The sequence below is a fragment of the Dipodomys merriami genome, unplaced genomic scaffold, assembly GCF_024711535.1.
Source record: "Dipodomys merriami isolate MVZ:Mamm:240054 unplaced genomic scaffold, mDipMer1.0.p SCAF_53, whole genome shotgun sequence".
In the NCBI taxonomy this organism is placed as follows: Eukaryota; Metazoa; Chordata; class Mammalia; order Rodentia; family Heteromyidae; genus Dipodomys; species Dipodomys merriami.
In genome coordinates, this window is record NW_027206102.1 from 7,410,651 (window position 1) to 7,436,888 (window position 26,238).

General features: G+C 40.1%; 1 pseudogene; it reads right to left on the reverse strand.

The window, feature by feature from the left end:
• Window positions 1–22,037: 22,037 nt before the first annotated feature.
• Window positions 22,038–26,238, reverse strand: part of LOC138811457 (uncharacterized) — a 66,412-nt pseudogene continuing 62,211 nt past the window's right edge.

Below are 26,238 nucleotides of genomic sequence, written 5' to 3' on the forward strand. Positions count from 1 at the left end.
TAAGGAAGTTGAAGTTCTCACAATAGTGGTGATAAAACATAATCCCAGTGAAGAAGGTTCAATTGGATACTAACTACATGCCTGTGAATTATCTGAGCTTTTCTGTCTTATAGAATTCAGTCATCACTCACCTAGTTTGACAGCTGGGAGCAAAGGGGTAGGAGATATAAACAAGCTACTTGGCATACTGACAATTGCTCCTTGAAGATGAGGGTTGTGCATGAATCTTTTCTATATTTTGTAGGCAGCAAAGTGTGTAGAATCCTCTAGGTAGAAAAATAATGTTTGTTTTCCTTATGTCAAAGAGGTGCTCTGTTTATCAAAATGGGAGAGAAGTCAGACAGGTGAATTCTATAAATATACAAACAATATAGAGAAAATTTGCTACGTTCTATTCGTTGATAGGCTCTGGAATGAACTTTGGTTCTTTGCACATACGCTGTAAATATTTACACAATAAAAAAACAGAAATGTAATTCTTTACTACTGTTAAAATACATAGAATATCTTCTCTAAAATATATTCGGAGACCTATTTTTTCCTTAATTTCTTCCACATCTCCATTAAGAAATGGCTCTGAGAGAAAAGCTTCCAGATGTGTAAAATTTGAACTCCATCTATTTCTTTTGTTGAGTTGTACTCTAGATAGGATTGCAAACCCTATTTCATCTTAAGGCTTAGGGCTAGAAAAAGAATAAATATTCTCAACAAATTTTCATGCCTCATTTTTAAGGAGAGCTATGTATTTATTAGGAGAAATATGTATCCGTCTTGGTAGCTAGGAACCTTCAAGAAACAAAAGAAAAAGAACAATTTTATTGCATTGTCAAATATTTGCATATCTTCAAGTGAACACTAGCTGCACTATATTCTGTAGTATATTTGCAAGAATATTTTTACAAGCTATTTCTAAGCTATTGTCATCCTCCAGAGTAAAGTTCATGGATGTATATTTCTCATTATATAGATTGCAGTTGCTCAAAATCAGAACCCATTTTTGGTGTAGGTTTCACATGGCTATCTTTACTTCACTCAGTGACAGTGAGGCCTGGAAGATTAACTTCAAATATATAAATACACACACACACACACACACACACACACACACACACACACACACACACATACCCACAAATATCTCACTGGCTTTCACTATTGCTGTAAAAATTAAGTCTTTTTTTGTCTCTAACCCAAGAGCATCATAAATCGTCTAGCATCCATGAAAATGACATGTTCATTATTAACTTGCAAGTAGGTTATATCTCTAGCTTCACACAATTCTAAATACTCATATGAAGAAAAATATACATCAAGAGTTTGGGTGAGCTTTTATATTATGAAGCTCTCAATTTTCATCTTATTTGCATGGAAGAGGCAGCAATGCTCAATAGGTAATGTACTCTTTACCTTGCTCACGTAACTGAATCACCTTTACAGTATTATTACAATCAAAAACATACAAAAAGAAAAAAAATGAAAGTGGATGTAATGTGTTTCCATTAGAACTAACTAAATTTAGTGGCTGTAAGTTTCTACAGGTTTTAAGGACCTAATAAGTTGTGGATATGCTCCAAGACCTTTACTAAAAGCTGAGGGATAGAGATCCAAAAGTGGAAGTAGATAGGTGACCAGAGCATAATTATGTAGATTTAGTTCACTGTTACAATAACAGGAGTGCAAATCAATATGATTTGTAGTTACAGGACCAGAAGACATATTGGAAACTGACATCAGAGAAGGGTCATTAATTGTATGAAAACAAATCAGGATGCACCCAAGGATGCAATCAACAGTGTCCTAAAATCAACACAGAATGGGATAAAGTCATTGCAAGCAAATATTTAAAGTCATTGCAAGCAAATCATCCCAAAAACAAAACACAACCTGATTTTACAATGTGCAAAGAACTCAGATGTTTCTCCAAAGAAGACAAAGTGTTAACAAGCCCACGAAGGTGTTTAACATCACTAATCACCAGGAAAGTGTAAGTCAAAATAATGAAGAAAATTACCACTTAATATGAATTAGGTAGAATAACTACAAGAAAATAAAGTAACAATGTTGACAAAAGTGTGATAAAATTGAAACTTCTCTATGGGAAACAGTAGAGCATCTTTTCAAACAATTTAAAACAGGATTATTCATACCTGTCATCCTAACCACTCAGGACAGGAAGCTGAAATCCAAGGATCGCGGTTCAAGGAAGTGGATCTGTGGTTTAAAGTGGTAAAACACTACCCTTGAGGAAAAGTTCAGTGACAGTGACCCTGCTATGAATTCAATGCATATGAAAGAAAATCCATAAAGAAAGAAAAGAGAATTTTCATATGATCCAATGACTCCATTTCTGGGCATATACTCCAAAGATCTAGAAACAAGGTCTGGAAGAGATCTTTGTACACTCACATTCATTTTGTACAATACTCAAAACATGGAGGCAATCCAAGTGGCCACCAACCAATGAATAGCTAAAGCAAATGTGTTTATACATAGAGTGGTATATCATTTCAACTTTAAAAAGAATTATGTTGTGACAGATGCTATATTATATATGAATCCCTGGGACACTGTCCTAAGTGAAATAAACCAGTCATAAAAAGATCAAATATTACATGATTCTACTTATGTCAGTTACATAGAACAGTCAAATTGATAGAGAGGAAGCAAAATCGAATTTAATGCTTATCTTGAAGCAGAGGAGGGTGGAAAATTGTTTTAATTAATATAGAATTTGAATCGTGAAGGATGAAAAGAGTGTGGACATTGATCTTATACAATATTGTAAATGTACTTACTACGATTATGTTGTATTCTTAAAATGATTACGATAATAAAACCTGGGAGAGGAGAAGGAGAATGATGAAGGGTAAGTATAATGAAGGTACATTGTATGCCTATGTGGATAAATATACCAAAATAAAATCCACTTATTTAACTAGGTAATGCTAATACACAGTTTAAAAAAGATAAAAATTTTAATTGTTTGCATTTGACCACAATTATTGAAAAAAAAACCAACTACAACAGTCTGCGAAACAATTTAAATTTCCAGCATTCAATAAACCTGGGTTCAAAACTATATCTCATTTACGTGTGTGAGGTTGTTTTATTAAACATGTTCTTCTTATTATTATCTTTAAGTAGTTGTACAAACAAGTTTGTATTCTATAAAACAGTATATGAATGCAAGATGTCTGACAACATTATCACACATCCCTCCCAAGCCAACCCTTCTGCCACTTTTAAAAAATTGAAATAGGTGATTACATAATATTCATATATTTCACAGTATTGTGGAATCATGATTCTTAAAGTCAGAAACATATTTTTACCATCACAAGGAACATTATCATTATCATAGTCTATAAAGTTTCTGAATATTATGAGCTTTGAAAATACCAAGTACTTCTTCCATATCAGGTGATGTTTACATTTCTTGCCTTTTGCTTAGTGTAGACGATTCCCTCTTTCCCTCTTGTTCCTCCCTTCCCATCTCTTTCTTTGTATTGTGTAGTTCTTTTCTTTCTATGACCAGTGGAGCTCATGAGCCTCTCTGTTGTGTGTTGTTCTGTTTCCCACTCATTGTGTTCCTCCTCCTGGCTTCTCTCCATTGAGTGCAGACTCTTTTCTAATGTAATGAGAGCACATTCAGAGAAATCACCCCTTTTGTAGAAACTAGATCATCAATTTGCCATAATTTGTATGTTATCATACATATTTCCAATATATAATAGCATATGTAGCATATGATATATGTTTCTTCTTTTTCATATGCTTGAAAGTAGTTTCTAGTTGCACATAAATGCATCATCTATTCCCTATAGAAAATAGTAAAACATTACACATGAGGTCTAGAGCCCTTGATGTCCATAGAAAAAACATCTCAGGTGCCTACCATAATATGCACCATTCCCTTCCAAATCAATAGATTTAACTGAAGTCCAGGCTAAGTAAAATAGTGATAACATTTCACAACAGTGATAGTATTTACATAATACATATAAAAATGTTATCTGATAGCATCTAGGATATTGCTTTAAGGACAGTCCACACATATTCTGTATTTCTTTATTTCCTTATTTCTGTTCCTTCACCTCACTTCTTGGAACTTGGAAGTGATTACTGGCAATTTAGGGGTCACTTTGGGCCAAGACAGTGAGGGCTATATCCTAATGCTGGAGTATGCCTGTATCTTCTTGGAATCTTCATGCCTGTACTGTCTTCCTCTGGAATTTTAACAGATAAGAAACTAAGCCATTACTAGTTACATTGTTATGATCATTTGAGTTCTCCTGTCCTTAAGATACTTACACTGTGGATTGATATGCACTCACAGAAAATACATAGTATTGCACACACACACACACACACACACACACACACACACAATCCTTTAAGTAGTTGTACAAAGGGTCATCATTCAACAAGTCATTTAATAAATACAATGCAGCTTGATCGATAACACTTCTTGTATCAGTTTTCTTTCATTTATTCATTAAAATGTCATTACCAGTTATATACTGAACATACTGTTCTGCTACTAAGAACTTGCTTCATCTGCAGTTTAGATTCCTAAGTATATGCTTTCAGATGGACAAATATGATCTTCGCCCTGAATGCAGCTCAGAATGTACCTTCACGAGAAATTACTTCCCACAACAAAATATTGGTCTCTGAAGATAATACGAGCACTCGGGGAATGGGGGCTCCTACTTCAACTGACTTTAGAAATACAGTACAGTTATTTCTCTGCCCCAGATTTGCTAAAGGTATCTTACCATGTTGGCTCAAAGCAGAACTGAATTTGCCTTCTGTAAGTAGAAATCAAATTGCATTCAAGGTAAGTGTGCAAGTTTAACTCAATGGGCTTTGCTGCTTTAAACAGCAATTTAGACATCCAATCTCTTTTTCAGCATAGTGTTTCACAGGACCCCATAATGTACAGTGCCCTGTGAGTAACAAATGGAGATGTGCTACTCAGAGGGAGTTAAACCTCTTCATTTGGGTAGTTATGGATAAAATGTGATGGTTGGAACTGGCTCCAACATGACAGGCATGAATGAGACAGCAAAAAATACACAACTTTTTCCCATCAATCTTTAGGTGCTAACACATGCGCTGTTTCTGACTATGGTCTGGGGAGTGTCCCTCTACCTCCCTCCAATCAACAGTGTTTTCCGCACTTGTGCTCTGAGTTGAGGTATCCAATAAGGAAAATTCCATGGTCATGATTTATGCTCTAATACTGGGAAACAAATTATGAGACTCAACGTAGCACAAGCCCATCCATTGACCAATCAATCCAGGAACATGCCCCCAGAGGCAGAGAAAAAGAGTTCTACATATACCTGAGGGATGTGGTCCCCTTCTGACCAGCTCTTGGTCCCCCTTTTCGCTAAGGAGTCTGTCTCACAGCTCTGTTTTCATTTTGATGAGGAATCTGTTTCATTGCTCTGCTTTTGCTATGAAGGAAACGTGCTTTAAAAACATTTCTGCTCTTGAATTCTTAAAAGAAAACATACCTGAGACATAGACAATACTGCTGTTCTGAAGATGCTGGGGAGAAGGAAGCTTTGGCCTTCAGCTTTGAGACTTGATTTAGAATTCGATAACTTAGGTGCTGTGGTTTCAAATTAATCTGAACCAGGCTAATGACTGTATTTTCTCGTCTTCTTACTAGAATCTCTAAAAGAATTAGAAATGAGATTATGCGACATTATGTCAAAAAAACGAACTTTACAAATGTGGCTCAGGAGGAAGAGTGGTGGTGGGAGGAGGGAGATGGGAAGGGACGGTAAGGGGAAACATTAGAGAGGCAAAAAGAAAAAAGAAAAAAAGAATTAGGAAAAACAAAAAACAAAAACCACAAGAACCCAGTACTAGTCTAGCAAAGGGTCAAGAAATTATCAGCTTTCCTTTTTTCATGCATGAAGCTAACAAGGAAAATTTAATGTAGCCAACTAGTATCATTAAGGTATTAAATTCTGTAGAATGTGGTTTCTTCTCTTATACTTATTCCGAGAGAAATTTATCTATTCTAAAGGCAAAGGATATGCTTTCTTCACTAACTAGATCATGTTCACTGACTTTTGCTTTCTTAAAAACTGTTTAAGTCTTGTAATAGGGAATTGAAGACTGCCAGGCAGGAGGGATTTAGTGTAAGATGTGGAAAGTATTCTCATACTCTGCATCTAGAGGACTAGAAAACAGATTGATCTGCTCACTGCCTCAAGCAATTCATAAAGTGTCTTGCATTTTCTAAAACCTAAATCCAAAGTTTCACCTTCTCCTTCCCACCAAGAATTCTACCTCAGGCCTCTTCCTACCATAGTGTCTTGGCAGCTTGTAACTGCTTTGCCTCAGAAATGTGGCATCAGAAGTGTGCTCTGTGGTCAGGCAAGCAGCTGGGATCTGGCTGATTCATCCATGGCTCTGAAAATGCTGCAGCCTAATCTGTGCCCTGTGCTCAGGGTTCAATATGTGTGATTAAGTCCATAGCTAGGTGCCTCTAGAGAGAGTAGGCTTTCCTCTTTCTATTAGTGGTAGGAGCAAAAGTACCAGACAGGTTCTTTATAATGAAGCAGCCACACACAGCTGTTGGTTTCATTACCACTTGTTGAGGTGAGTTAGCCTAAGGGAGCCAATATGTGAATAAGGTGTTTTCAACTGGAAGCTCATAAGCCTCTGTTCCAAAGAGGGAGCTGCAGATAATAAATTCTGACTGGGAATGGACTGTGTAGGAGTTAGAATCTTTTTCTCTGCAAGTGATTGCTTGAGAGAGAGCATTAACTAAGTATAGCCATCATCTTATAAAAAGCTATTTTAACTAAAGTATATCCTGTAACTAAAATCGTTCTAGGTACATAGTTTAACACATAGGCATAGTTTAACTCATAGAACACAAGCTTAGAAAGAATTTTCTAACCATTTCTGGCCTGGTTGTCTTGGTTTAGTGAATTTCTCTGAAACTGCTATCCCCTTTCAAACTAGCCAGCTGAGCTTCCAAAGAGCCAATTGAGCAAGATTGTGAACACAAGTTCTGATCAATACCAGAAGTAGAAACTCATTAGGGGTAAAACATGCTTCCTCCTCAGACTTCCTACTCAGAGTGGTTGCTTAATTGGCTTCCTGCCATTAACATGCCCTTTAACAGAACTAAACTTTGCCGTGCTAAGTTCCTTTCAACTTACTGGTTTTACTTGGGATATTGGCTTATGCTATGGGAGTATTCCCAACATCTGGAATATTGTCCAGGATCCTTGTTATACAAGGGGGATAGGGGGAGCCCTTCAGGAGGAGACACAACTGTCTTGTTGACGTAGCTCAAGGTTGGGTTAAACAGCCCTCGTTGTGGTTAGATGGAAAGTGTATCTGCAATATCAGGAAAGGGCCCAAGGAACACTCCAATAAAAAGTAACCTCATGAATTGGCCATGAGAGGAAAAATTGGACTAAAGCATATTAACTTGTTGGTTGGGGAATTTCATGGGCTGAGTGAGCCTTAGGCACAAGGAGAACTTCAGTCTTGATGTTTGTTTTCATTCTCTGGCCCAAGAATAAAAATGTGAGAATTGGAGGAAGTCATCTTTGAGAAATCTCCAGTAAAGGGAGAACTGAATATGAGAGGGGTGCACAAGAAACTTACAATAGGGAGGATTAACTGCACCAAAAACTAAAACCACAAGAGACCTGCTAAAATGGAGAATAAGAATTATAGCCCTAAGGAGCCAAAGAAAAATGATCCAGGGACCTACTTCTGATAATCCACTGGGAGAATGGTGAAAAAGATCTGAGAACACTATTAAATAATGGATGCTTTTTGTTATTGAGCTCCATAATGTGCACTTGTCCAAAAAATTTGTTATGCATATGTGCTTGCAAGTGTGTGTTTTAAATCTTATATCCTGAAAGGGGAACTCAAAAAAGTCCTACTCACTAAACAACTTCAGCTGCCCACTTTGACTCTGAAGCCTGGATTGATCCTCTAGCTGATCCAAGGGTGTATGGTATTGGAACCTGTTTCCGAAGCAGACTCTCTGGGTAAACTTAAAATTCAAATTCAAATCTGGGTGCCAGTGGCATGCACCTACATTTCTAGCTAGTCAGGATCTGAGGATTGTGGTTCAAAGCCAGCCAGGGCAGGAAAATCCTTGATAGTCTTATCTCCAATTAACCACCAGAAAGCTGGAATTGGCGCTAGGCTCAAGTAGTAAGGCTTTCTTTTGCCTTGAGCTGAAGAGCTCAGGGACAGCACCCAGTCCCAGATTTCAAGTCCTATGACCAACAAAAAACAATGCTTGGGTGAAATGGATTAAATATTCTGCCCACCATTACAGTTAAGATTGTGTGGGACAGAAACCAGAAAAACAAATGGTCCACTTTCCACTGTGATGAACCTCAGACCCCCAAGGCATGGAATGCATTATCTGTCTGTCAAACACAGCCTGGGGAAACTTGTAAGACTATTCTGTTGCTGTTCACAAAAGTAAGGATCTGAGACAAAAACCCTATCTTCCCAAGGCCAACAATACCTCTTGCCTTTCTAGGTAGGGGGACAACTGCCATTTCTGGGAAACTTATCAAGATGCAGTGGAGGCCGAATCTGTGAAGAGATGAGTAGTAAGCACTAAGCATAGCCAGAGGAAATGTCCAATGGTATTGTGGAAGACCAGTGTTGATGATGTTCCTGGCCAACTAGAGTAATACCTGTGCTTTGGTTCAATTGGCCTTCCCTTTCACCATAGCACTTCATCCACCAGTCCATTCTAAAATATTTTATATTAGTTAGGAGAGACCCCTTCCCTAGAAGGTCATTCATATTTCATATTTAAAAGGTACTATTCAGGATCTTCCCAAAATTTCCAAAAAGTTAAAAGCCAGAACTCAGAGAGCAGCTTATGAATCAGCTTTATTCTGATAATTAGTATAAATAAAATATAGTTTGGGGGCTGAGAATATGGCTTAGTTTTTAAATTGTTTGCCTCACATGTATAAAGCCCTGGGTTTTATTCCTCAGCACCACATAAACAGAAAAGGGTGGAAGTGGCACTGTGGCTCAACTGGTAGAGTGCTAGCCTTGAGTAAAAGAAGCTCCGGGTGCTCCAGGATTGACAAAAATAAAATGTAAAGTAGAATAAGATCAACAGAGGTTTGTTAATTATACCTAAAGATTTTATTTATGATTTCTTATTGTGAAAATACTGTACAGAGGAGTTACAATTACATGGGCAAGATAATGTGTACATTTCTTATCAACCATTGTTGCTTCCTCCTTCCTTTCCCCTTCCTATCCCCACGTCAGCCCCCATAGTCCCCCCTCTCACCCCTCCCCCCACCAAAGTTGTAAAGTTTGTTTTCAACATAATGACTTGTAAATCTCATTGTTGCAATGGGTCCACCTGTATCCCTATTTAAAAGATTTTGTTGCCTTACCCTCCACAAATTATAACAACATCAAATACAGTGAAAACAGGGGTTATATCATGGGGGAGGGATATACAAAGCAACAAAGAAATCATCTTATAAATATGTTAGAAACAATCACATGAATGAAAAAACATTTGAATCCTTATTTTGGGGTTCATTTCGCCTAACATCAACTTATCTGACCCTTTCGCTTGTCTCAGACATATACTAGTTATTGCAAATAAGGGAAACCATGGGGTATATGGTTCTTTGGGACTGACTTACTTCACTTAAAAGATTTTTTTAAATCCATAAACTAAATGCTCTAGTAGGGTTGGAAAATTAATTCTAGAAACATTATCTGAAAAAAAATCAGATGAAAGACTGAGAAGCTGGCTCAGCGTTAGAGTGCTTGCCTTGCATGCATGAGTCCCTGGGTTCGATTCCTCTGCACCACGTATGCAGAAAAAGCCAGGAGTGGTGCTGTGGCTCATGTGGTAGAGTGCTGTCCTTGAGTTGAAGAGATGAGGGACACTGTCCAGGCCCAGATTTCAGGCCTCACAACCCCCAAAACAAAGAAAAAAGAAAAAGAAAAAAACAAGGGCAAGTGTGGCTCATGCCTCTAATCTTAGCTACTCAGGAGGCTAAGATCTGAGGATGGAAGTTCAAAGCTAGGCCAGGCAGGTAAAGTCCATGAGACTCTTATTGCCAATAAACCAATCAGAAAACCAGAAATGTTGCTGTGGCTCAAGTGATAGAGCACTCTCTTTGAGCTGAAAACTGTGGAACAGCACTCACTCCTAGAGTTCAGCCCCAAGACCGACCAAAAAAAATGCAAGCTATTCCTAAAGGGTTTCCTACCAAGTAGGACAGAGGGTTTCCTACTAAGTGGGAGGGAGTTTGGGGGGTTTCTGTCTAGCAGAAATGCAAGTTTCCCTTCTAGTGGGGAGGGGGATTGCCTTCTAGTAAGGAGGGTGTTAATGATCAAATTGGTCAAAAACATCATCCAGTTTCATAATGTCCAGATAAGTGTCTAATGTTTGTCAGGTATTGACTTGTGAAAACATCCGGCTTGGGCAACTCCAGTGTTAATGCCCTTAAAGTGAACTTGCTTAGTTCCAGGGCCTCAATGGACCCTAAAGTTAATCCTTTGGTGTGATTGCAACTTCAGTCATGGAGCAGACACTCTATGTATGCCTTCCAATTTTGAGTCTACCCAGATTGAAATTGTTAGTGGATAAACCAGGTAAATACCGTGATCATTGTGCCCACATACTGAGTACTGCTATGACTATGTGGCAGGGATGCCACACAAGAGGTCCTCTTTGTGCTGTCATGGAGCTCAGACCCCATGGGCATGAAATTCATGATAGGTCAGCAAAATGTGTTTTGAGACAACTTGGAATACGCTGTTGCTCTTCTCAAAAGCAAAAGTATTTTTCAAAAGCCCCTGAAACTGACCGACTCCATTCTGTCTGGAAAATTTGATATTTCTGGAAAAATTACCTGGATGTAGTGAAGGCCAACCCTTTGAGATGAGCAGTAAGTACTAAGCATAGCCAGGGTAATGTATGGTGGCATTGAAGAAGACCACTATTGGAGATGTTACTGGCCAACTGTAGTGGAATCTGTGCTTTGGTTCAGTTGGCCAACCCACACTTGAGCATTCTCAAACACCTTACATTAAGTAAGGAGAGACTTCATAGTTAGGGGGTCATTCAAACTTTATATTTACAACTATGCTATTTAGGGGCCCCTGAAAATCTCCCAAAGAGCTTAAAGCCAGAAACCAGAAACAGCAATTCAAATTAGTTGTATTCTGCTAATCTCCACAATGTATGTTCTCCACAATCAAATTATTCCAATATGTGCTTTTATTCATCTTCAGGGTTTGTTAATTGGAAATGCCACCAAGGAAAAATAAGTAGGAGCCACTGGTAGGATTAAATGGGAAAAAATTGGTCTAAATATAATACTTGACCAGATAAGATGAAGATAAGTGAAATGAACCCCAAGATAGGGATACAAGTGATTTTTTTCTTTCTTCCTCTTGTATCTAACATATTATAATGTTCCATATGATTTTTGTTTCTTTGTATCCCCCACCCCACGGTATAAGCCCTGTTTCCACTGTGTTTGAGGTTGGTGCCCTACATCTTGTATATACAGTTCTCTAATTTGGGAAGGGAAAGGGGAAAAAACAAAATGCTTAAATAGGGATAGAGTTTGACCCATTCTAACAATGAGATGCACAAGACAATATTGAAAAACAAACTTTACAATTTAGGCAGGGGTGGGGGGAAGTGTATACTGTAGTTGTGGAGCTGGAAGGTTAAGGATGGTACAGGCAAAACAAAGGACGTGGTAACAATGCTTGATAGGAAAAGTACACTTTACCTTGCTCATGTAAATAACCCCTCTGTACAGTATTTTTACAAAAAAAACTGTTAAAAATAATAAATATACTTGAAAGGGAATCTGTGTGGTGGTTGGAGGCCAGTGCTACAGAACATCTTACAAGAATTGAATTCTGGCAAACAAGTTACCAAAAAAACTGAGATGAAGCTAAGTGTAATCCTAGATTCTCAGGTAGCTGAGTTCTGAGGAGCTGTGTTTGAAGCCAAACAAAGCAGGAAATATGAGACTTTATTTCCAATTACCTTGCAAAAAGATACTACTGGAGTTGTCGCTAAAATGGTAGCCTTGAGAAAAAATGCTTTGGGACAATGCCCAGAGCATGAGACCAAACCCAAGACCAGCCCACAGTCAGTTAAAAAAAAAAGTTTGTGTGTCTGTGTGTTGTGGCAGACCCGTTACTAGTTTCATGATGGAACAAACATTTTAAAAAGGAGTCATGGTGTCAATATTTACCTCTTTAGTAATTGTTTTCAGAATAATGTGTGGATGTGTGCTTTATCTCTTGTTTAAGTTTTGTTGTGACTGAAAAACTGCCTTAAACAAACACTAACCAAACACTTTTTTAACTGAAAATATCATATTGGATACTGCTGAACAGGAAAGTTAGTGCTTTCTAGGTCAGAAGAAAAGAAAGTAAAATCATATAGGATAATTGTAGAAGTTAAATCATGGAGTGCTTTACTAATATAAGCACTGCCCGAGTAAAGATAATCACAACCTTACCAATGCTATTTTAGAGAAGTGCTAGAGGCGAGAGACATGGAACTATCGGTAGAATACCAGCTTGGTAAAAGTTGGTTATTTTTTTTTTTTTACTATGGACAGGTGTTCTGGATTTGGTTGATTATTAAAGCTTTTGACTAGTTTTAAAGGGGACAAAAGTTTGAGCCATCATGAAAGATGATCCCAAATTTCAAATTCGTGAGAACCAGTGGTGGGCTGCGTATCCAATGTGCTTTTTGAACTTGGGCATGCGAAAGACAGGATGCCTTCTGCAGGAGTAAATTTTGCCTTGCTAAGTTGGTGTTCGTAGGATACATTAATTTCCCCCGGTATTTCCAACACAGATCTTCCATGTCATTCATGAAGGATCCTAGGAGCTCTCCAGAGGAGAGACATCCAGTTGCCCTGTTAAGCCAACCTCCAGGATGGGCTAAACCTGCCACCCTTTGTTGCTGACAATGGACCTAAGATGTAGAGTTAATCCACAACATCAGGAAGGGGCCCAAACATGTACCCTCAGAAGCAAGCAATCTAATGCATTGGCCTTAGTAGAAAAAAAAAATGAAACTATAAATATTGCTTTGGTAGTTGTGTGTTTGCAGAGACTGTGTATGAGAGAAGTGTCTTAGATTCTGGATCTTCAATCCTTTGTTTCTAAGAGTCTTGATCTACAACTTCATTTGTCCAGCTGAGAAGAATGAAAAGTTGGAGATGGAGTCAGCTCTGAGAAAATTCTCTAGTAAGGGAGTTGAGAAAAGCAGTGAATAAGAAACTCAGTCTGAAGGGCAAAGCGCACCAAAAATTCTTATTCCCATTACAGCATGTCTCTGTGAATTAAGAATTCTAAACATAAGAATTCTAAACCTAGGAAGCCCAAGAAAATTGGAGCTAAGAATGCTCCATCAGACATTCTTAATATTGTCGTCTTTTAGGGAGAATGTGGAGAAAGATATGAAAATATGCGTTAAGCCTGATTTTTATTTTTGTGATCTAATTTTAATGTGCGTTTGGTAAACTGAATCCTCTATATGCCTGTTTATGTGTAAATATCTTCAGAAGGATCTGTTACAGACATTCAGTAATTAACCGACTTAGTAGCAAAAGGCTCTTGAAATTTGTTTATTTACAATGTTCCAGCTCTAAAAAGTTCTTTTTATGACTATTGATAAAAAAAAACTTCATATAGGATTATTTTCCTGAATATTTTATTTAAAAGGATGTTATTTAAGTTTGAAGGTTTTAAAGACCAGCAAATAGGGGAAACATAGGAATGATGAGTACATGCTTTTGGAATAGTTATGTAATAATAGTTATGTAATAAACAATCTTATATAAACAATATAAGATTGTTTCAAGGGCTGGGAAGGTAGCTCAGTGGTAGTGTTTGCCATGCATACATAAGGTCCTGGGTCCGATTCCTCAACACCACATAAGCAGAAAAAGCAGAAATGGTGTTGTGGCTCAAGTGGTAGAGTGCTAATCTTGAGCTGAAGGGCTGAGGGGTAGTGACCAGGCCCAGAATTCAGGCCCCACGACTGAAAAAAAATGTTTCAAACAGCCTTGGGTGAGGAATGCGGGTGGTGGGAGGGATGATTTACCATCTAAGCAATTGTGTAAAGCCAACAAAAATTTTAATGGGAGAGCTGATGTCATATTTTATCAAGCATGACTGTCAAACTTAGAGAGCGAGAAAAGTTCAGCCTGGACATGTGAGAACCTTCCTTTTGATAAAGATAAACTCTCTGTTTATACCCTGGATCTTCCAGGGTAATTGAAGAGGTGAGAACCACATGACCTCAGTTGACCCAGTCCCACAACTTAATCAGGGAGCTCAAAACCACCAACTATTATGAGCAATGTTTGTTCATTAAAGGACAAATAGAATCCAAAAGCAACTTTATTATTTAAGTCCTAGAAAGATGCCTGGTATTGCAGAGGATTAGTGTTGAAGACATTACTGGCCAACTGGGTTGGAAACTGCATTTTGGTTCAACGTACACCCATTGCATTCAAGCTGTTTGGGCTGGCCAGGTTAATAAAATCCTAACACCAGGTAAGGAGAAAGATCTTATCCCCAGAGGGTTTCCAATCCTCATATTTACATAGATGCTATTGGGGTCTTCCAAAGAGTTCCTAATCATAACCTGCTATTTGATTTCTAGCTTTAAATTGGTAATACCTATAAAATGTAGGTTTTGTTACACATAAATAGATTGGATTCGATTTCTTATCACCAGAGACTTGATAATTATACATAATCAAGGCAATAACAGAACAACTAAATGCCACTAGTAGGATGGCATGGAAAGGCTAGATCTAGGTATATTAGCAGGAAAGGGAATTGTGTCTGTGGTGATTAGAAACCAATACTGCGCAAAGGTCTTACAAAGATTGAAGACTGGCAATAGGTAAAACAATTACTAGCTTGTTGATTAATACTTTGAAAGACAAAGGAATCCTGCAGTCCATATTTGCCTCTAGTACTTGTTTTCATAGTAATGCCTGTGTTTGTTTTGTAAACTGCCCTCATTCATACAGCAAACAACACCCATTTCTTAAATATTCTCCCTTTGGATACTGCTGAATCGGAATGTCTATTAAAGCTGACCAGGTTTGAAGAAAAGATAAAAGAAGGGAGAACTGTAGGAGTTAGAATCTGCCAAAGTGCTTGACATATTCACTGCCTTTTAAAGGATAGCTGCTCTCTTACAAGAAGTTAAGATTGCTTTTCTGACAAACGTTGGCCAGATATACTGGTTTTGTCTAGTTTGAAAGTTTGAGCAAGAAAGATTATGATCCCAAGGTTGTGAGAGCCAATGGTTGACTGCCTACTCAACATGCTTGTTTGGCTTCCAGCCAGTAGCACATTCTTCTGCAGAAGTAACTTATGCCTTGCTGGGTTCCTTTCGAGTTGGGATATGAGATGTCATATAGGAGAAGAAAACACCAAGATATTTCCAACAACTGCTCTGATGCACTTAACTCCTTATTTGGGATAGCTTTGGAAAAGCACAAGCTAATAATATACAAAGTGTACTTTTAAAACAGAATTTGTTCACTCTTCCCATTCTTTATGGCCACTCTCACACTTTATATAATGCATTTCAATCATCTTCATCTCCATCACTTTCACTTTTCCTGTTCTCCATCTAGCTGCTTCTTGCTCCAGAGTGTACTTGTTTGCCTTTTTCTTTTGCATAAATGATCGTAAGCAAAATACGTACACAAAATAGAATATAGACTGTGCTAACAAGGTTCAAAAGTCTTAAAAAGCAAGAAGCACGATGTTAACTCAGTGCCTATCTTCTAACTTTTCTGTTTTCATTCTTTTTCATGATGGGCCTGCTTTTAATTCTCAAGTGTTTTTGTTTTTGTTTTTGTTTTTTAATTTTCTGTTTAAGCATTGAATCATAAGCATCTCCCATTACTTATTCTGAAAATGTAGGCACCCATTCGTGGTGAGCCTGCTGGTTAGTGAGCAAGGGCAGGATTTTTTTGTTTGTTTGTTTGTTTTTGGTTTATTTTGGTCAGTGGTGGGGCTTGAACTCTGGGCCTGGGCGATGTCCTTCAGTTCTTCATCTCAAGGCTAAAACTCTATCACTTGAGTCACAGAACTACTTTTGGTTTTCTTGTGGTTTTTTTTATTGGAGATAAGGAAGGGTCGGTCTCATGGAGTTTCCTGCCTTGGCTGGTTTTGAACCCGATCCTCAAAATCTCAGCCTCCTGAGTAACTAGGATTACCCATGTGAGCCACCAGTACTCAGAGGTAGTTTTTATTTCATTGGAGCTTTCGTTCAGGTTATCAGCTTTTTATCTGATTCTCCCTCTGCAATCTGCTTTTCCCTCTGCAATCCTTTCTGGAATACAGCTAAGCAGTGGCAGAGAAAATAGTCAAATGCCATGTACGCTCAGTCAGGCAGACGGATTTGCTGCACTTAACCTCTTTGCTGCACTTAATTCTGGCTCAAATCCTAGCCTATTTCTTAGCTTGGTGTGCTTAATCCCAGCTACTCAGGAGCTGGACCTCTGCTTCTGGACCTCTGCTTCTGGACCTCTGCCTTTAGTTCAAGGAACCATGCACTGGCCATGGTCAGCCCTGCCAGTGTATTGGCAAAGGTGACTTCGCCAAGATTTGTCGTAGGCCTGTCCAGTCCTTATGTCAGAGGTCTACATAAGCACACATTTCCCACTATTTACTTTTTTTACTTTGATCTCTGTTTTGTTTTGCTTTGTGCCACTGCAGGAGCTTGAACTCAGAGCACAGTCCTTTCCCTTTCTCCTAAAAGCCAGTACTTTACTATTGAACCACAGCTTCACTTCAGGCCTTTTGGTAGTTCATGGAGGTAAGTGTCTCATGAACTATCCTAATGGTGATCCTAAGCTCTCCTACCCCACCCGTGAAGAGCTAAAATGACAGGTAAAAGCCCCTGGGGCCAGGCGCTGGTGGTTCACACCTGTAATCCTAGCTACTCAGGAGGCTGAGTTCTGAGGATCGCAGTTCAAAGCCAGCCTGGACAAGAAAGTCTGCGGGATTCTCATCTCCAGGTAACTACCAGAAAACCGGAAGTGGCTCAAGTGGTTGAGCACTAGCCTGGAGCTGAAGAGCTGAGAGACAGCACCCAGGCCCAGAGTTCAAGCCTCATGACCGACAAAAAAGATAAAAAAGCCCCTGGGCCTGGCTATCTTTTCTATGTTCATCAATATGTCTGTCTCTTCACATAACCATTAACCCAGGTAACTTTCAAATTCATCTTTACAAATTTCATTTCATAAATATTTGGTAGAATCCATCAAGAAGTCAAATGTGTGCCACACTTCTTCTGTTTTTAAAAGGATGTCATGCATTATTAATTAAAGCCACCCAGATGTTCTGAAATTTCTGAAGTCAGTTTTTGTAACCTCTAGATATTTTTCCATGGTGTTTAATATTTGGAGCTATTGGTGTTGTTTGTAGGATACTCAATGATGGTATGTCGTTCTTCATTCCCATTCTTCGTACTAGTTTTTCTTAATCTCTTTCGCGTTTTTGATAATGAGCTTATCTTAGGCCTTGCTAACTATTTACACCACCTTTCGATCCCTACCACCTGCCTAACTAGGGCTTGAACTTATGACCTGAGTGCTGTCCCTCAGCTTCTTCATTCAAGGATAACACTCTACCACTTGGTCCAGAGCTCCACTTCAAGCTTTCTGTGGTTAATTAGATATGAGTCTCATTGATTTTCCTGCTCAGTCTGGTGTCAAACATGTCATATCTTAGCCTCCTGAGTATCTAGGATTGCAGGCACGAGCCACTGCCGCCCAGCTACAAAGTCCTATTTATGACAGTGCCCATATAGAGATGTTGTTTAAACAACCGCAGATGGGAGACTTTAAGTCTGAAACTTCAGGTGTTCATTGGGTACCATCCCTCATGCAGTGGGCATAGGGGTCTAGCCCTACTCATTGCCTCAAATCCCAGACCCAATGGGCAGCAAGAGGCTTGGGAGGTTACCACTGAAGTCACAAGTGTCTGTGTGAGAGGCCCTATGTATTCCTGGTTTGTGCAGTTCCTGAGGTGTGAAGGGGAAGTAGACCCAGAATGTGGAAAGTAGTTGACCGTGCTGTGACCAGGCATGTGTTCCTAGGATGGACACAGGATCAGTAGGTCCAGCAGACACAACCTGAATGTCCTTAGCATGGCTGATGTGCTTGGTCTGTGGTACTCAACTGACAGCTGACAGCACTGTCCCCTCAGAAGGGTGGCCCAAGGAAGACAACACAAGAAGAGTGGGGATGGAATGCAGCTATTTCCAAGAAACCAGGTGGTATCTTGGAGGCTGAGGTGTGTCCACTCAGCTGCACACAGGCATGCCTTAGAAAAGCACTTGCCACTATCTCTCCCACCACTATTACTTCCTCTTTCCCTTTCCCATTTGAAGGTGTTATACCCAAGTCCCAGAGACCCTCTGACGACTACCGAGAGACCAGGCAACCCGAACTGCAAAATGCAAGGTTTATTCAACAAGCCAAGGCTCAGGCCTCGTCCTGTACCCCCGGACGCAGCAGAGGAAGGGAGGGGGGCCCGAGCAACAGTACAGCTGGGCCTATAAAGGCAAAAACCACAAAATTACAGCAATGCTATGGTTTAGGGACAAGTTCGATTCTGATTGGTCAGGACCAGGTGTCTGCTTGAGCCGTCAAGGCAGACAACTCTTGTGGTTAATCTTCTGCTGACTGGGTCATAAAACCATCCTGTTCTCGGGTGTTCTGTAATCTTTAAATAACAGTTCTCAAAAATTTTGCGCAAACATGTTATTGTTCATCTCATTTTTGCAACCTTTGCAACATTAACTTGGAACAGGAATTAAAGACTGACACAAGTCAACTTTTGAAGCTATCACAATATGGCTTTAGTTTGGTTCTGATATTCCCCCCTTGAGTTTTGACACAGTTATCAATCTTGATGAAATTACATCTCAGTTTCAACATCAGATATGTTTACAGGACTATAGGTGTGTTGTACCATTAATTCTACAGTCTCCAAACTTTCCCTTATATATTGTAACAATCTGTTTAGCAAGCAAGGCCCAACAGTATGCAATAGCAGTAATATAAGCAAGGGTCCAATTAACATAGAAATTAAGGTAGTTGTCCAAGGAGAAAAATTAAACTATCTCTGTCCAGACTCTCATTTTTTCTTTCGTTCTTCTAATCCTTCCTTAACTTTTGTTATGTTATTTTTCACTACCCCTGAGTGATTTACATAAAACAGCATTCTTCTCCCAATGCAGCTCATAGTCCACCTTGTTGTAAAAATAGAAGTCTAGTCCTCTTCTGTGCTGTAAGGCCACCTCTGTTAAAGAAGTTAAGGAATCTTGCAAGTGGGAAATCGAGCTTTCTATTCTTTTAATATCTTCATCTATTGATTCCCTCAAGGCTGAATAATGCTGTTCATGTCTTGTTAAAGCCGCTATTCCTGTTCCTAACCCTCCAATGCTTGCACCTAACAGCAGGCTAATTGTAAGAGCTGTGAAAGGCTCTCTTTTATATCTATCTTTCTTAAATTTTGGAGCTTCATATAAATATTAAAATTCCTCATTACATTATAATTTTTATATGCACACAACTAGTTAGTCCAGATTGATTACACACCCACCATATATTGCTAGGAGGAATCAAATATTTCATCTGTTCAGTCCCCTTCTCAGGCAGTTTTATGGTTTTGTTGCAAATCTAATTCATATCCTGAGGTACTTCACCTATGCAGATCCCTTGACCTGTAACTCGGCCCATTGTTAATCCAACTTGACTAGTCCATCTGCACTCCTTTTGGTTCACAGTCCTGGTTACATTACCTACCACTGCTATCCCCTCATAATAAGGTGGTACAGTGTCATAGCATAGCCAACAAGAGATAGTTAATTCTGAGTTAGAGGCATTTAATAATGCAAAGGAACCTATAACCAATTCTATTAGTGGATTTTTAGGCAATGCTAGTACTAGGTTCACTGGTTCTACTTTTCTGGGGGTTGCTGCCCTAATAATGTAGGGTGTTACTCTGTAACTATAGGGCTAGTTAGTTTTCTGGTTGGGGTGGTACAGGTGGGGCTTTCTTGGGCCAAATAGGCTGAATAACCTGGTTAGGGCCCACCGGGGCTATTCTAATGACTTCTTGTCTAAGGTTTATTCTGAAAATTAATCTATGGTCATAATCATCCTTATGTAACCTCAGTCCCCATGTCCTCCATTGGGCGCCCAAACAGGAAATTGTTTCCCTTTCTCAGTAAACATAATAGTTAGAGGATTACACCGGAATTTTTTGCACGGTCCATCTAGAATTGCTCCACAAATTTTTTCACCCTGATAGGTCCATTTTCTAGCCATAGTAATAAGGTCCCAGTTAGAGGATGGCTTCCAATGTCCATCTCCTGTGGTTTCACAACCCCATTCTTTGCAAAAATAGTCTCATTCATAACCGCACCTTTTGCAAGATCTGGGCTCCTCCCATCCCTAGGACACACATAGATAGGCCATCTCCCTAAGTAATATCTTCTGGCTTGGGTGGCACATCCTCCTGGCCTATTGTCTAGCCCATGTGAGTTACAATGTCTTTTTGTTGCTGTACAAGTTGTTTGGCCATTGTATTCATGCAGTTTGCTAGGGTCATAATGGTGGGAATATCCCAACTCCCAATTGCTAAATCACATAAGTCTATTGTTAAGTCTGGCCACCAGGTATTAAGTGGGGCTTCTGTTGTTGCCACAGGGATAGGTTTGCCCCATTTAGGAGTCACCAGCCGAGTTAGTTGGTAAGGGGCATGAGGGTTAATTCCCTTTACCACAGTACTTATCAATAGTAGAAACAGTCCTTGGACAATCTTCTGATCTTGTTGTTGGGTGATCTGATCTTGTTGTTGGTTGTTTGGGTGAGTCACACCCTCCCATGCTGACACTGAAGATGCTTCTGGCTCCTCCTCCTCAGGATTGAAGAGATCAGGTGGCTTGGTGTGGGTGTGGTGGATCCACGCAGTTACTCCATGCACCTTTAAAGCTGTGGGAGTGGTCAGAATCACCATATATGGCCCTTTCAACCTAGACTCCAGTGCCTTGGGTGATGCCTTCTGACCAGGACCCAAGTCTCCAGGCCTGAAAGAGTGAGGATTGGGTATAGAAGCAGATTCGTAAATGGCTTTTATCTTAGGCCAGATTTCTCCATGCACCTTCTGCAAGAATGGAACAGTTGTTATTAAGTCTCCATCACCCAGCTCCTCCAATAATTCCGATTGGAGGCTAAGGATCATTGGGGGTGGATTGCCATACATGATCTCAAAGGGAGTCAATCCTAACTGGTAAGGAGAGTTCCTAACTCGGAAGAGGGCCAAGGGGAGAAGGGTCACCCAGTCTGGGCCAGTCTCCAAGGCTAATTTAGTCAAGGTGTCTTTTAGTGTCTGATTCATTCTTTCAACCTGTCCTGAACCCTGGGGTCTACAAGCACAGTGCAATTCCATTCTGTCCCCAGTGCAGTGGCTATTCCCTGACTTACCTTGGATACAAAGGCTGGCCCATTGTCCAACCCTATTACTGCAGGAAACCCATATCTTGGGAGAATTTCCTGTATAATCTTCTTGGCCACTATTCCCAAAGTCTCTTGCTTGGTTGGGAAAACCTCAGTTCATCCTGAAAAGATGTCTACAAACACTAGTAAATACTTGTCACCAAACTTTCCTTTCTTAAGTTCAGTGAAAGCCTCCTCCCAGTACGTTCCTGGCCTAGTCACCCTTATTCGACTTCCATTAACTTTTTTTCCCCTTCTGGCATTAGTTAGCTGGCATGCTCTACATTTTTTAACAATGTCTTCTATTAGTTCATTTCCTTCTCTTATCTTGATCTTCGAGCCTCTTAGCAAGTCCTGCATCCTCCTGGTTCCCATGTGTGAGGCACGGTGAATTCTTTTTAACATCTGTAGTCCTAGAACTCAGGGAATTAAATTTTTTGAGTTAGCTAGGCACCATCATCCATCTAGTTTTTGGGCCATAGGAAGTTTTGATTCCCATTCCTCTTCTTCTTTAGTGTAGTCTGCCTGTACTGGTAGCATTCTAGGTCCAGAATGTATGTGTCTGGCCACCAAGGCGATTAATTTTCCTGCTGCTGCTTGTCTAGCAGTCTGATCGGCCAATCTGTTGCCTTTCACTGTCTTGGTGTCCCCTTTTTGATGCCCTGTACAGTGCATGATGGCCAACCGTGCCGGGTCCCACACAACTCTAAGCAGTCCCAAAAATCTGTTCCTTATTTTTAATAGTTTTCCCTCTGCTGTTAGCAGGACTCTTTCTTCATATATAGCTTCATGTATATGGGCTGTTGCAAAAGGGTACCTACTGTCTGTATAGACATTCATTCTTTTCCCTCCAGCCATGTTTAAGGCTTTTGTTAATGCCACTAGCTCCACTCACTGGGCTGAGGTCCCTCTGGGCAATGCTTCTGCCCAAACTGCCTGATCTTCCTGGTCACTGCAGCTCCCACATACCTGTGTCCATCCCTGATGAAACTTCTTCCATCGTTGTACAGTGTCAGGTCAGGATTCTGCAGTGGTTGGTCTTGCAGGTCTGCTCTGGTCCCATGGACATGAGCTAGTATTTCCTCACATTGATGTAGCAGCTTCTCATAGTCAGGATCTGACAGAAGAGTAGCTGGGTTGAGGGAAGTTGGCATGCAAAAGGTTACGTGTCCTGGGTTGAGCTGGAGAGTCTGATAATGGGTCATCCTGGCATTGCTCATCCATCTATCAGGTGGTTGCTTAAGAACTCCTTCCAGAGCATGGGGAGTGGCCACAGTCAAGGGCTCTCTCAGCGTTATCTTAGTGGCATCTTTAACCAGGAGAGCCACTGCTGTTATTATTCATAAGCACAGTGGCCATCCGGTTGCCACAGAGTCCAGCCTTTTTGATAAATAGGCTACAGGCCTTTTCCATGGTCCTAGCTTCTGGGTTAGCACCCCCTTAGCCACTCCCTCCTCATCCACAAAAAAGGGTAAAAGGTTTAGATACACCTGGAAAGTCCAATGCTGGAGCCTGCAAGAGGAGTCACTACAGAAGTTCAAAGGCCTGCTGTTGTGTTAGTTTTGTGGCCTCATACAGGGGAGGGGCTATTTCTGCAAAGCCTGGTATCCACACTCTGCAGAATCCTGCAGTCCCCAGAAACTCCTTCACTTGCTTTGGAATTTTTGTAGTTGGTATCTTTAACACAGTCTCTTTTCTTGCCTCAGTCAGCCACCTCTGCCCATCTCTGAGGATATATCCCAAATACTGTACTTCTGGTTTACAAAGCTGGGCCTTCTTGGCCGATGCCTGATACCCAAGCTCTCCCAGAGTTTGTAACAGATTGGCAATTCCTTCTCTGCATTCTAATTCGGTCTTAGTGGCTATCAGTAGATCATCAACATACTGCAACAGACTCACACCTGGGTTCATTTCCTGATACTCACGTAGGTCTTCGTGCAGTGTTTCATCAAACAGAGTAGGGAAATTTTTGAATCTCTGGAGAAGTCTAGTCCATGTTAGCTGTCTGCTGACGCCTCCCTCAGGATCATACCACTCAAATGCAAACAATACCTGACTTTTAAGGGCCAGGGGAAAGCTGAAAAAAGCATCTTTTAAGTCCAAGACTGAATACCATTTCCTGTCCAGAGGTAAGGAACTCAACAAAGCATAAGGGGTTGGCACGGTTGAATGAATGTCCATTACTCTTTTATTTACTTCTCTCAGATCCTGAACTGGCCTATAATCAAAGCTGTTGGGCTTCTGAATGCGCAGTAAAGGTGTTCCATGCTGATTGAGTCTGTATGAGGAGTCCTTTTATCAACCTCCGTATATGTGGAATTATGCCTTTTCAGGTATCAATGGACATAGGATATTGTTTTATTTAAACTGCATCTGCTCCTGATTTCAGCTCCACAAAGATAGGAGGCATATGCTGTGCCCACCCCATTCCTGCTGTTTCTGTCCTGGCTTTCAGGTATTCTCTCAACCATAATTCAACCTCAAACTCAATTTTCTTGGGGGATTCAGTCTGATGAAATCTATATTCCTCTGGGCACAAGTCACTAACACTTTCATTGGTTCTCCTGCTTCATTTAGATCCTTCATTCCTCCTCCAGTAAATTGGATTTGGGCTGTCATTTTTGACAAGAGGTCTTTTCCTAGAAGAGGATATGGGCACTCTGAGATAACTAGGAAGGAATGTGTCACTTGGCCATTTCCTAAGTCCACTGTCCTGTTTGTAGTCCAATCATAAGTTTTGATACCAGTGGCACCTTATATTATAGCTTTCTTATTTTTTATTTTTCCCTTGTTGGCCCTTAATACTGAGTTTTATGCCCTGTATCAACCAGGAACGTCACAAGTTTCCCTTCCACTCTTAAGGTTATCCTAGGCTCAGGGAAGGGTTCCAAGCCCCGTCCCCCTTAGTCACTGTCTTAGTCTAATTCTCTGGCTGCTAGGACTTGGGGACTTTTGGGTGGAAAGGACTTTCCGTTCCTGGTTTTCTTGTCTTCTTCTTTCTTAAAGGGACACTCATGGGCCCTTATTCCTTACAATATGCACACTGGTTTCGCCCCAGTCTCAGCCTGGGTTTTTGGAAATCATTTCCATTCCTTCTGGGTCTCCAGGGTCCCCTATCCCCGACATGAGTCACAGCCAGAATCTCCTTCAATTCCTTCCTATGTAATGCCTGTTGTTGCTGCAGGACCCAGGTCAGATTCTTTTCTTGTTCATTTTCTCTCTCTTTTCTTTCCACTTCTCTTTCCCTTTCTTCCTTTCCTCTTTCTGCTCTGAAGTTTCTCTCTTATTGTACACCTTCTCTGCCATGTCAACTAATTCCCTCACATTTCTTTCTCCTAATCTCTGTAATGACTGTAATTTTCTCGTTATGTCCAGGGCAGCCTGATTTATGTATGAAAACATAAGCATTTGAGTAGATTCGGGAGTGTTCAAATCATAAGGGTTATATTGTGAAAAAGCTCCCTGTAATTTCTCTGGGTATGCCGCCGGACTTTCTTCTAGTCCTTATCTTAACATCATAGACTTTAGCCATATTAGTAGGTCGGTGTGCAGCCGCCTTGAGACCTGCAAACAGAACCTGGTGATAGACTAGGAGACGCTCCCTACCTTTGGCTACATTAAAGAAAAACTAACAGAAGTATAACCTCAGGGAATAAAATAGCTCAATATCCAGTTCAAAAATACATACTATGTTGTCCTCCACCAGCTATTGAAATAACCAAACTTCTGCTATTACTAACCACTAGCACTTGTACAGTTTATAAAGTCATAGAATGAGATGCTTTCAGAGATGGAAGGGAATTTTTTGTTTGCTTTTGTTTTGGATATGTGTTCATGAGATAACTTACTAGGGGCAACAATAAACACGTATCCTCAGAAGAAAAGTTATTATAGCTGTTAGTCTCTGAATCTACCCCATGCATCTACCTTCACCTCTTCCTCTTCTTCCCTGAAATATCTGAGTACTGTTCTAGACACTGGCCATACAAGTGATGAAAGTAGGCAAAGTCTTGACATTTTGGTGGAAAGTTAGGCAAATATAAAGAAGAAATTTGCTGTTTGGGGTGTGCACTTCCTGTCATGTGCACTCAATCTGAGCCCACGCTACTAGTTCCCTTTTCAAAGAAACCACAACAAAAGCTCCCCTAATTGGTCTGGATTTACTTTTTCCATCCAGACTATGAGTTTCTAGAGGGCAGAAATATTGCAAAGATTTCTGCAATGCTTATCAGGCTATATAACCGCAGGAGAAAGCACAAAATCTCTAAGGCTCATGGCTACTTGTTTGGTCCTGAAACTCCTATTATCATCAAAAGCCATTCTGCAGGTATGTTTGATGATATAAACATTAGTTAATTGATATGCAGGAAAAACTTGTTGCAGGGTGGGTATGAAATAGTAAATGTCTATAATCCCAATCAGCAGAAAGTCATGAGTTCAAGGCCACTCGGGACTCCTTAGAAGTCAAACTTGGCTTATACAGGGAGACCTTATGCTCAAGAACACAAAGGAAAGAAAAAATAGAATAAAACAAGAGCAATTGCAAATGGGCTTTCTTGGGGAAAGAACAGTCACACAAATAGAATTTGGAGCCAGACATTTGAGATCAATGGGAGGATAAAGAAGATTGTTAATAACAGAGTACAAGAGGGTAGAG